We start from the raw sequence: 12064 nt of genomic DNA on the forward strand, positions 1-12064 counted from the left end.
GCCATTTCAATTAAACAAATTACATTCATTTATTGTCAGGGCACATGTGAGAGGATCAGAGGGCAACTTGTGGGAGTGTGTTATTTTATTCCACCATTGTTCTGAGACGTGAACTCAGGTTCTCAGGCTTATGTGGAAGTGTTCTTAACAGCTGCCCATCTGTCTTCTCTGTCTCTGGCTATTTACCTTACTCTCTCTCTCTTTCCTTTTTCCACGTGGGCTTTCCTATTAATTAAAGCTGCAGAAGTACTCAGCTCCAATTGGTACATCAGAGATATAGACCCTAAACCTAAAGTTAAAGGAACATCAGAGAAGAGAAGACATAAATGTTAAGAACTAGGGCTCTTAGACAATCCTTAAAGATCTGGATAAGGAGCTGGAGTTCAAGCTTCCAGGAACATTAGAAAAAAGAGAATATAAAGATTGTAAGAACCGGGGGCTGGAGAGAAAAGTACTTTCTGCTCTTGCAGGAAACCTGGGGTCTGTTCCCCGAACCCACATGATGGCTCACAACTATCTGTAACACCAGTTCCATGAGTTCAGACGCCCTCTTCTGATCTGTGAGGGTAATGCATATACATGGTGCACAGACATATATATATATATATATATATATATATATATATATGCAAAATATATGTGTAAAATACAAATAAATATATCTTTTTTTTAAAAAAAGGCTGTTTAGCCCCTAAAGGGGTCCCAACCTAGAGCTGAGAATCACTTGATTAGAGTATTAAAAATGAATAGTTAATAGGTGAAAAGCATGTGAACTTGTGAAAAGTAACTTTTCATAAGCTAAAACTACCTCTTCTACCCCATCTGGAATATTTCCAAACAAAGACTAATTTCTTTCAAACAAATTTTAATGTTCTATCTTTTGAAGCACATGTTATCAAAACATTTCTGGAAATATAACTGAGGGCATTCTCTCTGGCTGCATCTGAAAGCAACATATCAGGTATGCAATGCCCACCAGAAAACAGATTTATAATATGATTTATAGCAGTAGCAACATTAGAGTTATGAAGTAGCAACAAAAATAATTTTATGGTTAGGGGTCACTGTCACTACAACATGAGGAACTGTATTCAAGGATTGCAACGTTCTGAAAGTTAAGTGCCCTAATCATAGTCAGTAAACATGATAGAATTGTCAGTGAATTTGACATGCTGCTTTAAAATAACTAGCTTACCCGACCTGTCTTGTATTTGTGTGTGTGTGTGTGTGTGTGTGTGTGTGTGTGTGTGTGTGTGTGTGTGTGTGTTAGGAATGTAAGAGAAGATCTTGGGTATACTAGGCAAATAATTTTACCACTGGAGGATGGTATCCTCAGTCTTTTAAAGTTAATTTTTAAAAGCTGAGTTTTCTTAGGGCTGGAGAGGTGGCTCTGTAGTTAGGAGTGTTTCCCCTGCAATTATGAAGAGTGGAGTTCAGATTTTAGCACACACATAATGAGCTATAGGTACTGCATGTGACTATAACATAGCAGTTATATTTCCTCTGAGGGGAGTTGAGACAGGAGGATCACAGGTGTTTGCTGGCTTTCAGCATATCTGGGAGACGCAAGTATGGGGTTGAGGGAGAGACCCTGCCCCAAAGGCATGGATAGGGAGTAGTACAGGTCAGCACTTCATAAACACCCCTGGTCTCTGCCCATGTACACAGGAACATTGCCTCTATATATAAACACCCACATAACTCATACAATGTACATTCAGTCTCCTGGTCTCTACCATTCACACAGGCACATTGTCTCTGTATGTACACACCCACATAACTTACACAACGTACACATTCACTCTCCTGGTCTCTGCCCGTGCACAGAGGCACTGGTCTCTGTATATGTGCATCCACATAATTCACACAGTAGGCATATTCACTCTCCTAGCTTCTGCCCGTGCACCACCACTACCCAGCTAACATTAAACTTTTAGTGCTTTTTAAAATATAGTTTTAGTTTTCTAGAAATGAACATTCCCCAGGTTTACCAATTTTCATATATACTGACTTGTGTGACTTTTTTATCTCAGATCAGTGTTGACTTCACCTTGTACATCAGCTAGTGTTGTTAACTAACTGTCTTTCTTGGGTGTATACACTCAGCTGGTCCAAAGCTGAAGATAACCATGCCAGTCTATATGCTTCCTGCTGGGGAAACTGGAGAGCAGCCCTGAGGTCCCAGAAGAGAAGGAATGATTAGCTAGAAGTTTCAGTACCAGTTTTCCCTCTGGCTGCAGGTATTTAAATCTGCCTGGATGCTGTCTAGGACCCACCACATTTCATGAAATTTTTCCTTGTCTGTTGATTTTGGTAGAAGTTCCATTTCCATAACTCTCCCATTCTTTGCTAAAATTTCCCCTCTGTATTTTTATAGGAACCCTCCACCCATATCCTATCCTCTGTTCTCCTTTCTTTTTGTCTGTGGTCAGATGACCAAGTGGAATCTCATCAAGGATGTCTCTGAAATGTCCTGAGAAGAAGATGTCTAGGTAACACCTGTCTCTCTACCTTATTTGAGTCTCTGCCATCCAAGGCCAAAGGCAAGAAACAATTGCTCGGATTGGTTGAATTCAGGTATCGGAAGCAAATATGAAAAATGAACCAGACCAGGAGAATTTGGAACAGAACCCATGTGCCAGGACTGTGGAGGAAGAGTTGACCACGTCTTTTAATTTAGAAGCTTCCCTTCCAAACTTCTCTTGCATAAACCTGGATAAGGAGCTGGAGTTCAAAAATGATCAGTTAAAAATTTAACTTCCACCAAGTGACGATTTTTACCAAACTTGGAGTATTGAGCTTTATGACCCACATACTCTGAGCCTATCATTTTTGCCTGCTTAGTGGGAGGCTGTATGTTTTTACAAGGTCCCATCAATCTTTGTGCAGCCTGTTTCCGTTTACAGAGCACTCTGGTGTCCTTGAGTTTCATGCTGGTAATCCACTTTATAGATGAAGACACTGGTACGCAGCTGTACTGAATGCCTTCTCAAGGCCACTCAGCTGATGGGAGTATTAGAGTATCTCACACCTTACTTGCTTTCTTTATTGCTTTATTTCTTTATCAAACGTTTCTGTGACTATGAGAGTATTTAATGGTAACTTTTTAAAAACTTAGTCATTTTTCAACACAAAATTCGTGTCATGTTTTGACATGTCAGTTAGGTCTTAAGTCTAAACTTAAGAAAGGAGGATCTGGCATGAGATGTGTTTTATCGTCCTAAGAAAGGAGGTATAAAAGCCCCTCAAATTTCACAGAAATTTGAAGCTTTCAAAGTCAGGCTGTTCTGGCCTTGTGCGTCACTGAACATGTGGACAGGGATTAGTGAGTTGAATCGTGATCCAGCTAGCAGTAAGTTTGTCCTTTAACAGTGGTTCTTAGTCATTGAAAATATTTCACAGTTAAAAGAGGAAGAACCTTATGCTCTGTTGGTCAGGAGTAATCTAGATTTTGAATTTCTTAAGGAAAGATGCTATGTCTTGTTCATCTTTTGTTTTTGTCCCTAACTGTTCTGTTACCTTTTCCTGGGGATCTGTGAGCAAATGTGAATTACCTGAGATAAGGTTCTAGTGGTAGACCAAGAAAAGCCCAACTTGGTGAGCCAGTAAGTACGTTTATTTGTCTGTTAAGCAGATTCACAGAGAGAAAGAAAGAAAGAGAGAAAGAAAGGAAGGAAGGAAGGAAGGAAGGAAGGAAGGAAGGAAGGAAGGAAGGAAGGAAGAAAAGAAAGGTTTGGTAGAGCATTAGAAGATCCAGTTGCTTGTGTCATAAGAGAAATGTTGGGTACAGTGGTGTGGATGGGACACTACCTTATTTAACTCTTTGTAATTCATAACCATTTCATATCAACCATTTCACCTCCTGACCCTCCTGACCCTCCTGACCCTGGGCACTGCTATGGGGCCACGGTGCATCTTCCTACCTTCTAGCGAGGCAGGCTGTATGGGAGGAAAGGTATATTTCAGCTTCCACTTGATCGTCCATCACAGATGGAAGCTTGGGCAGGAACTGAAGCAGAGACGCGGAGGAATGATGCTTAGTGGTTAGTTTCAGGCTCATGTTCAGCCGCCTTTCTAGTTCATTTGTTGCAGTGCTGTGGGTTGAACCCAGGGTCTTGTGCTCCCTTTAAAAAATCAGTTTGATGTTATAATTACTTTGTATTTGACTTCCAAATTGTTTTGTATGATCTGTGTAAAGACTTAAAACACTTTAACTTTTTTCCTCAATTTTATTCTCATAATGTATTCATTTTTATTATGTATACACTGTTCTGCCTGTATATATACTTGAATGCTAGAAGAGGCCACCATGTCTCCTTAGAGGTGATAATGAGCCACCACAATGAGGTGGCTGGGAATTGGACTCCGAACCTCTGGAAGAGCCAGTGTTCTTAAACTTTGAGCCATCTCTCTAGCGCACATTTTCAGTTTTTACATGGGTAGCCTTGTGCTCCAAAAGAATCTCTTGCAGTGAAATGCTATTAATTTTTATTAATTTTATTAATGTATTTATATTTATTAATTTCTAACAGAAAGCATTTTTTCTAGAGGGAAGAATATTAATTTTAGCTAGTTTGGTTAAGATAGTTTAATTGCATTTTTGTTGGAGGCATCTTACTTAGTATAGAGTAAAATCTTAATGATCTGTCCATAACCTTATTTCTACTTTTTTATGCATACATTGGCAATAAAAATAATGCTTCTGTGGGGTTGGAGAGCCATCTCAGCAGTCAAGAGCACTTGCTGCTCTTTAGATGACTCAGATTCAATTCTCAGCACCTACATGGTGTCTCACAGTCATACTTAACTCTAATTCCTAGGGATCTGATACCCTCTTCCAACCTCCTTCAACACCAGGCACATACATGTTGTACATACATACGTGATGTCAGAACACTCACACACATAAAATAAAAATAAATAAATCTAATTTTTAATTTTCTTTTTAATAATCTAAAGATAATAAATTTTAAAGAAAGTATTTCTAAGAATGAGACTGTCATTCATCATGAAAACAAGCTGTCCCAGAACAACCTTCTTGTCCCTGAGGAACACTAGACACTGTTGTTGCTGCAGCTCACCAAGAAGGTAATGCTGTTACTGTGAGTGCTCTGGCTCTGAGGTGGAAGGGTTCACCAATGCCAATGCTGCAGTTCTGAAGGAAAGACATCCTGGCAGTCAGGAGCCAAGGAATACTACAAGTCAAACCCCATAAAACCTCACTCAAGAGATTTATTGGAAGAGAAAAACCCAGGAAGGTAGCTGCCTCTGCTCTGGTGAGAAGCAGCTGAGAACTGAGCAGAAGGCAAACTTTATATAGGGTTTTTGGGGGCAGAGTTTTCCAGGGTAGAGGTTTCCAGAGTGATGATTGATGGGGTATCAAGTCTTTGTCTAGGGGTGAGCCCAATGATTGGTGAGAATGAAATCCCAGAAGTGAGCTCAGACTTTTTCCCCTACAGTTAATCACTTTGAGTATAATTTGGTACCTGCTGTATTATATCTGTGGTAAATGCTGACATTACATGGTGCCTTATGACAGCCTCTGTACTTGAGAGAGAAACAAAACTTGAAAATGGGCAAGCTTAGGGAGATAGGAGGTAAATAAGAGAAAGTAAAAAGTAATAAAAATTATTGTGAAGGCTGATGAAGTTATTTATTCTCTGCCAGTGAAATGAGCCAATTAAAGCTGACTTAAAGTATGTAAAGATAGGATTGTTAGGAAGCTGATCTCAGATATATTCACTGGTCCTAAAAGGCTGGAGAGATTACCATGGGGAAGGAGACATGGGGGAAGAAAAAGAGCATGTGCACATAAGTAGAGAGAAAATGCAGAGGGACAGGAAGAGAAAGAGACCAATATATTTAGATTATATAGGAAAGAGCTTCTGGGGGAGGATATTCCAGCCATGCCCTGTAACATGTAGGAACTGAGGGATGCTGGGAGAACCTGGAGGCCTGGTTAGTCCACTTTGTATGTTAAATATGTACCCCAGCCTCTTGACCCATCAGGAGTTATTAAAAGAAATTATTAACACATCAAAGTAGGCATCGGGGTAAATAAACTTTTCCTTTAGAATAATTACATGTATATACTCTGCAATGTTCATTATATCAACCTGAGGGAGGTGCGGCAAAAATGGAGCTAAGGTGTTCTTAAAATGGAAAGATAGAAACTTCTGAGACATTGTGAACTCAAGACTCAGCACATGAAATAACATTATCAGGCTTTGAAATTCTTGCCTTTCAGGTCCTAAGTTGGAAGTTAATTTTCTAACACAAACCTTTTTCTTCTGGTCACTTTCTTCCACTAAACTTGTTCTTTGATCTTGTCATGACCTGGTCTCTTGACCTTACATAGTCTCCCAGTCTCAGAGTAATGTTGGGTTCACTTCAGCTCTGCTATTGGGTAGCTAAGGATATCCTGTGGACATCTTGCCGTGTTCTCACAGCAAGGTGAATGAATCATAAGTGTACAGCTTTTATCATAGTTCAGCTTTTTACACTTTGCCATTCTGATTAATTTTTTGTGTTTCCTGTGTTTAAGGATATCTTGCCATCCTGTGGCCATGATGGATGATAATATTCAGTCTCTTCTAAAATCCTTACTGTCTTTCCTTTCCTTTATAGTTTTCATATTTAGATTTCTGATTCATCTGGCATTTTTTTTTCTGTTGGTGTTAATCTGAGGGATGATCTGATACCACTTGCTGGAAAGAATGTTCTTGGTTGTAATGTCACCTTTGCTACAGCTTAGAGGATCATCTATTTGAGAATTGCTTTAATTAGTCTGTCTGTGGCTGCCCCAGTATCACATCATTACATTCTAGGATTGAGACTTTAGATCTTTTTTTTTTTTATTAACTTGAGTATTTCTTATATACATTTCGAGTGTTATTCCCTTTCCCGGTTTCCGGGCAAACATCCCCCTCCCCCCTCCCCTTCCTTATGGGTGTTCCCATCCCAACCCTCCCCCCATAGACTAGTTCACTGGGGGTTCAGTCTTAGCAGGACCCAGGGCTTCCCCTTCCACTGGTGCTCTTACTAGGATATTCATTGCTACCTATGGGGTCAGAGTCCAGGGTCAGTCCATGTATAGTCTTTAGGTAGTGGCTTAGTCCCTGGAAGCTCTGGTTGCTTGGCATTGTTGTACTTTTGGGGTCTCGAGCCCCTTCAAGCTCTTCCAGTTCTTTCTCTGATTCCTTCAATAGGGGACCTATTCTCAGTTCAGTGGTTTGCTGCTGGCATTCGCCTCTATATTTGCTGTATTCTGGCTGTGTCTCTCAGGAGCGATCTACATCCGGCTCCTGTCGGTCTGCACTTCTTTGCTTCATCCATCTTGTCTAATTGGGTGGCTGTATATGTATGGGCCACATGTGGGGCAGGCTCTGAATGGGTGTTCCTTCAGTGTCTGTTTTAATCTTTGCCTCTCCCTTCCCTGCCAAGGGTATTCTTTTTCCTCATTTAAAGAAGGAGTGAAGCATTCACATTTTGATCATCCGTCTTGAGTTTCGTTTGTTCTAGGGATCTAGGGTAATTCAAGCATTTGGGCTAATAGCCACTTATCAATGAGTGCATACCATGTATGTCTTTCTGTGATTGGGTTAGCTCACTCAGGATGATATTTTCCAGTTCCAACCATTTGCCTACGAATTTCATAAACTCGTTGTTTTTGATAGCTGAGTAATATTCCATTGTGTAGATGTACCACATTTTCTGTATCCATTCCTCTGTTGAAGGGCATCTGGGTTCTTTCCATTTTCTGGCTATTATAAATAAGGCTGCGATGAACATAGTGGAGCACGTGTCTCTTTTATATGTTGAGGCATCTTTTGGGTATATGCCCAAGAGAGGTATAGCTGGATCCTCAGGCAGTTCAATGTCCAATTTTCTGAGGAACCTCCAGACTGATTTCCAGAATGGTTTTACCAGTCTGCAATCCCACCAACAATGGAGGAGTGTTCCTCTTTCTCCACATCCTCGCCAGCATCTGCTGTCACCTGAGTTTTTGATCTTAGCCAATCGCACTGGTGTGAGGTGAAATCTCAGGGTTGTTTTGACTTGCATTTCCCTTATGACTAAAGATGTTGAACATTTCTTTAGGTGTTTCTCAGCCATTCGGCATTCCTCAGCTGTGAATTCTTTGTTTAGCTCTGAACCCCATTTTTTAATAGGGTTATTTGTTTCCCTGCGGTCTAACTTCTTGAGTTCTTTGTATATTTTGGATATAAGGCCTCTATCTGTTGTAGGATTGGTAAAGATCTTTTCCCAATCTGTTGGTTGCCGTTTTGTCCTAACCACAGTGTCCTTTGCCTTACAGAAGCTTTGCAGTTTTATGAGATCCCATTTGTCGATTCTTGATCTTAGAGCATGAGCCATTGGTGTTTTGTTCAGGAAATTTTTTCCAGTGCCCATGTGTTCCAGATGCTTCCCTAGTTTTTCTTCTATTAGTTTGAGTGTGTCTGGTTTGATGTGGAGGTCCTTGATCCACTTGGACTTAAGCTTTGTACAGGGTGATAAGCATGGATCGATCTGCATTCTTCTACATGTTGACCTCCAGTTGAACCAGCACCATTTGCTGAAAATGCTATCATTTTTCCATTGGATGGTTTTGGCTCCTTTGTCAAAAATCAAGTGACCATAGGTGTGTGGGTTCATTTCTGGGTCTTCAATTCTATTCCATTGGTCTATCTGTCTGTCTCTGTACCAATACCATGCAGTTTTTATCACTATTGCTCTGTAATACTGCTTGAGTTCAGGGATAGTGATTCCCCCTGAAGTCCTTTTATTGTTGAGGATAGCTTTAGCTATCCTGGGTTTTTTGTTATTCCAGATGAATTTGCAAATTGTTCTGTCTAACTCTTTGAAGAATTGGATTGGTATTTTGATGGGGATTGCATTGAATCTGTAGATTGCTTTTGGTAAAATGGCCATTTTTACTATATTAATCCTGCCAATCCATGAGCATGGGAGATCTTTCCATCTTCTGAGGTCTTCTTCAATTTCTTTCCTCAGTGTCTTGGAGTTCTTATTGTACAGATCTTTTACTTGCTTGGTTAAAGTCACACCGAGGTACTTTATATTATTTGGGTCTATTATGAAGGGTGTCGTTTCCCTAATGTCTTTCTCGGCTTGTTTCTCTTTTGTAGAGAGGAAGGCAACTGATTTATTTGAGTTAATTTTATACCCAGCCACTTTGCTGAAGTTGTTTATCAGCTTTAGTAGTTCTCTGGTGGAACTTTTGGGATCACTTAAATATACTATCATGTCATCTGCAAATAGTGATATTTTGACCTCTTCTTTTCCGATCTGTATCCCTTTGATCTCCTTTTGTTGTCTGATTGCTCTGGCTAGAACTTCAAGAACTATATTGAATAAGTAGGGAGAGAGTGGGCAGCCTTGTCTAGTACCTGATTTTAGTGGGATTGCTTCAAGTTTCTCTCCATTTAGTTTAATGTTAGCAACTGGTTTGCTGTATATGGCTTTTACTATGTTTATATATGGGCCTTGAATTCCTATTCTTTCCAGGACTTTTATCATGAAGGGGTGTTGAACTTTGTCAAATGCTTTCTCAGCATCTAATGAAATGATCATGTGGTTCTGTTCTTTCAGTTTGTTTATATGATGGATCACGTTGATGGTTTTCCGTATATTAAACCATCCCTGCATGCCTGGGATGAAGCCTACTTGATCATGGTGGATGATTGTTTTGATGTGCTCTTGAATTCGGTTTGCCAGAATTTTATTGAGTATTTTTGCGTCGATATTCATAAGGGAAATTGGTCTGAAGTTCTCTTTCTTTGTTGTGTCTTTGTGTGGTTTAGGTATAAGAGTAATTGTGGCTTCGTAGAAGGAATTCGGTAGGGCTCCATCTGTTTCAATTTTGTGGAATAGTTTGGATAATATTGGTATGAGGTCTTCTATGAAGGTTTGATAGAATTCTGCACTAAACCCGTCTGGACCTGGGCTCTTTTTGGTTGGGAGACCTTTAATGACTGCTTCTATTTCCTTAGGAGTTATGGGGTTGTTTAACTGGTTTATCTGTTCCTGATTTAACTTCGATACCTGGTATCTGTCTAGGAAATTGTCCATTTCCTGAAGATTTTCAAATTTTGTTGAATATAGGTTTTTATAGTACGATCTGATGATTTTTTGAATTTCCTCCGAATCTGTAGTTATGTCTCCCTTTTCATTTCTGATTTTGTTAATTTGGACACACTCTCTGTGTCCTCTCGTTAGTCTGGCTAAGGGTTTATCTATCTTGTTGATTTTCTCAAAGAACCAACTTTTGGTTCTGTTGATTCTTTCTATGGTCCTTTTTGTTTCTACTTGGTTGATTTCAGCTCTGAGTTTGATTATTTCCTGCCTTCTACTCCTCCTGGGTGTAATTGCTTCTTTTTGTTCTAGAGCTTTTAGGTGTGCTGTCAAGCTGCTGACATATGCTCTTTCCTGTTTCTTTCTGTAGGCACTCAGCGCTATGAGTTTTCCTTTATGAGTTAGCACAGCTTTCATTGTGTCCCATAAGTTTGAGTATGTTGTATCTTCATTTTCATTAAATTCTAAAAAGTTTTTAATTTCTTTCTTTATTTCTTCCTTGACCAGGTTATCATTGAGTAGAGCATTGTTCAATTTCCACGTATATGTGGGCATTCTTCCCTTATTGTTATTGAAGACCAGTTTTAGGCCGTGGTGGTCCGGACGATAGCACGCATGGGATTATTTCTATCTTTCTGTACCTGTTGAGGCCCGTTTTTTGACCAATTATATGGTCAATTTTGGAGAAAGTACCATGAGGAGCTGAGAAGAAGGTATATCCTTTTGCTTTAGGATAGAATGTTCTATAAATATCCGTTAAGTCCATTTGGCTCATGACTTCTCTTAGTCTGTCGACATCACTGTTTAATTTCTGTTTCCATGATCTGTCCATTGAGGAGAGTGGGGTGTTGAAATCTCCCACTATTATTGTGTGAGGTGCAATGTGTGTTTTGAGCTTTAGTAAGGTTTCTTTTACGTATGTAGGTGCCCTTGTATTTGGGGCATAGATATTTAGGATTGAGAGTTCATCTTGGTTGATTTTTCCTTTGATGAATATGAAGTGTCCTTCCTTATCTTTTTTGATGACTTTTAGTTGGAAATTGATTTTATTTGATATTAGAATGGCTACTCCAGCTTGCTTCTTCTGACCATTTGCTTGGAAAGTTGTTTTCCAGCCTTTCACTCTGAGGTAGTGTCTGTCTTTGTCTCTGAGGTGTGTTTCCTGCAGGCAGCAGAATGCAGGGTCCTCGTTGCGTATCCAGTTTGTTAATCTATGTCTTTTTATTGGGGAGTTGAGGCCATTGATATTGAGAGATATTAAGGAATAGTGATTATTGCTTCCCGTTATATTCATATTTGGATGTGAGGTTATGTTTGTGTGCTTTCATTCTCTTTGTTTTGTTGCCAAGACGATTAGTTTCTTGCTTCTTCTAGTGTATAGCTTGCCTCCTTATGTTGGGCTTTACCATTTATTATCCTTTGTAGTGCTGGATTGGTAGAAAGATATTGTGTAAATTTGGTTTTGTCATGGAATATCTTGGTTTCTCCATCAATGTTAATTGAGAGTTTTGCTGGATACAGTAACCTGGGCTGGCATTTGTGTTCTCTTAGGGTCTGTATAACATCAGTCCAGGATCTTCTGGCCTTCATAGTTTCTGGCGAGAAGTCTGGTGTGATTCTGATAGGTCTCCCTTTATATGTTACTTGACCTTTTTCCCTTACTGCTTTTAATATTCTTTCTTTATTTTGTGCGTTTGGTGTTTTGACAATTATGTGACGGGAGGTGTTTCTTTTCTGGTCCAATCTGTTTGGAGTTCTGTAGGCTTCTTGTATGTCTATGGGTATCTCTTTTTTTAGGTTAGGGAAGTTTTCTTCTATGATTTTGTTGAAGATATTTACTGGTCCTTTGAGCTGGTAGTCTTCACTCTCTTCTATACCTATTATCCTTAGGTTTGATCTTCTCATTGAGTCCTGGATTTCCTGTATGTTTTGGACCAGTAGCTTTTTCCGCTTTACATTATCTTTGACAGTT

The sequence above is a fragment of the Rattus norvegicus genome, chromosome 2 (genome assembly GCF_021556685.1).
Source record: "Rattus norvegicus strain SHRSP/BbbUtx chromosome 2, alternate assembly SHRSP_T2T, whole genome shotgun sequence".
NCBI classification, from domain to species: Eukaryota; Metazoa; Chordata; class Mammalia; order Rodentia; family Muridae; genus Rattus; species Rattus norvegicus.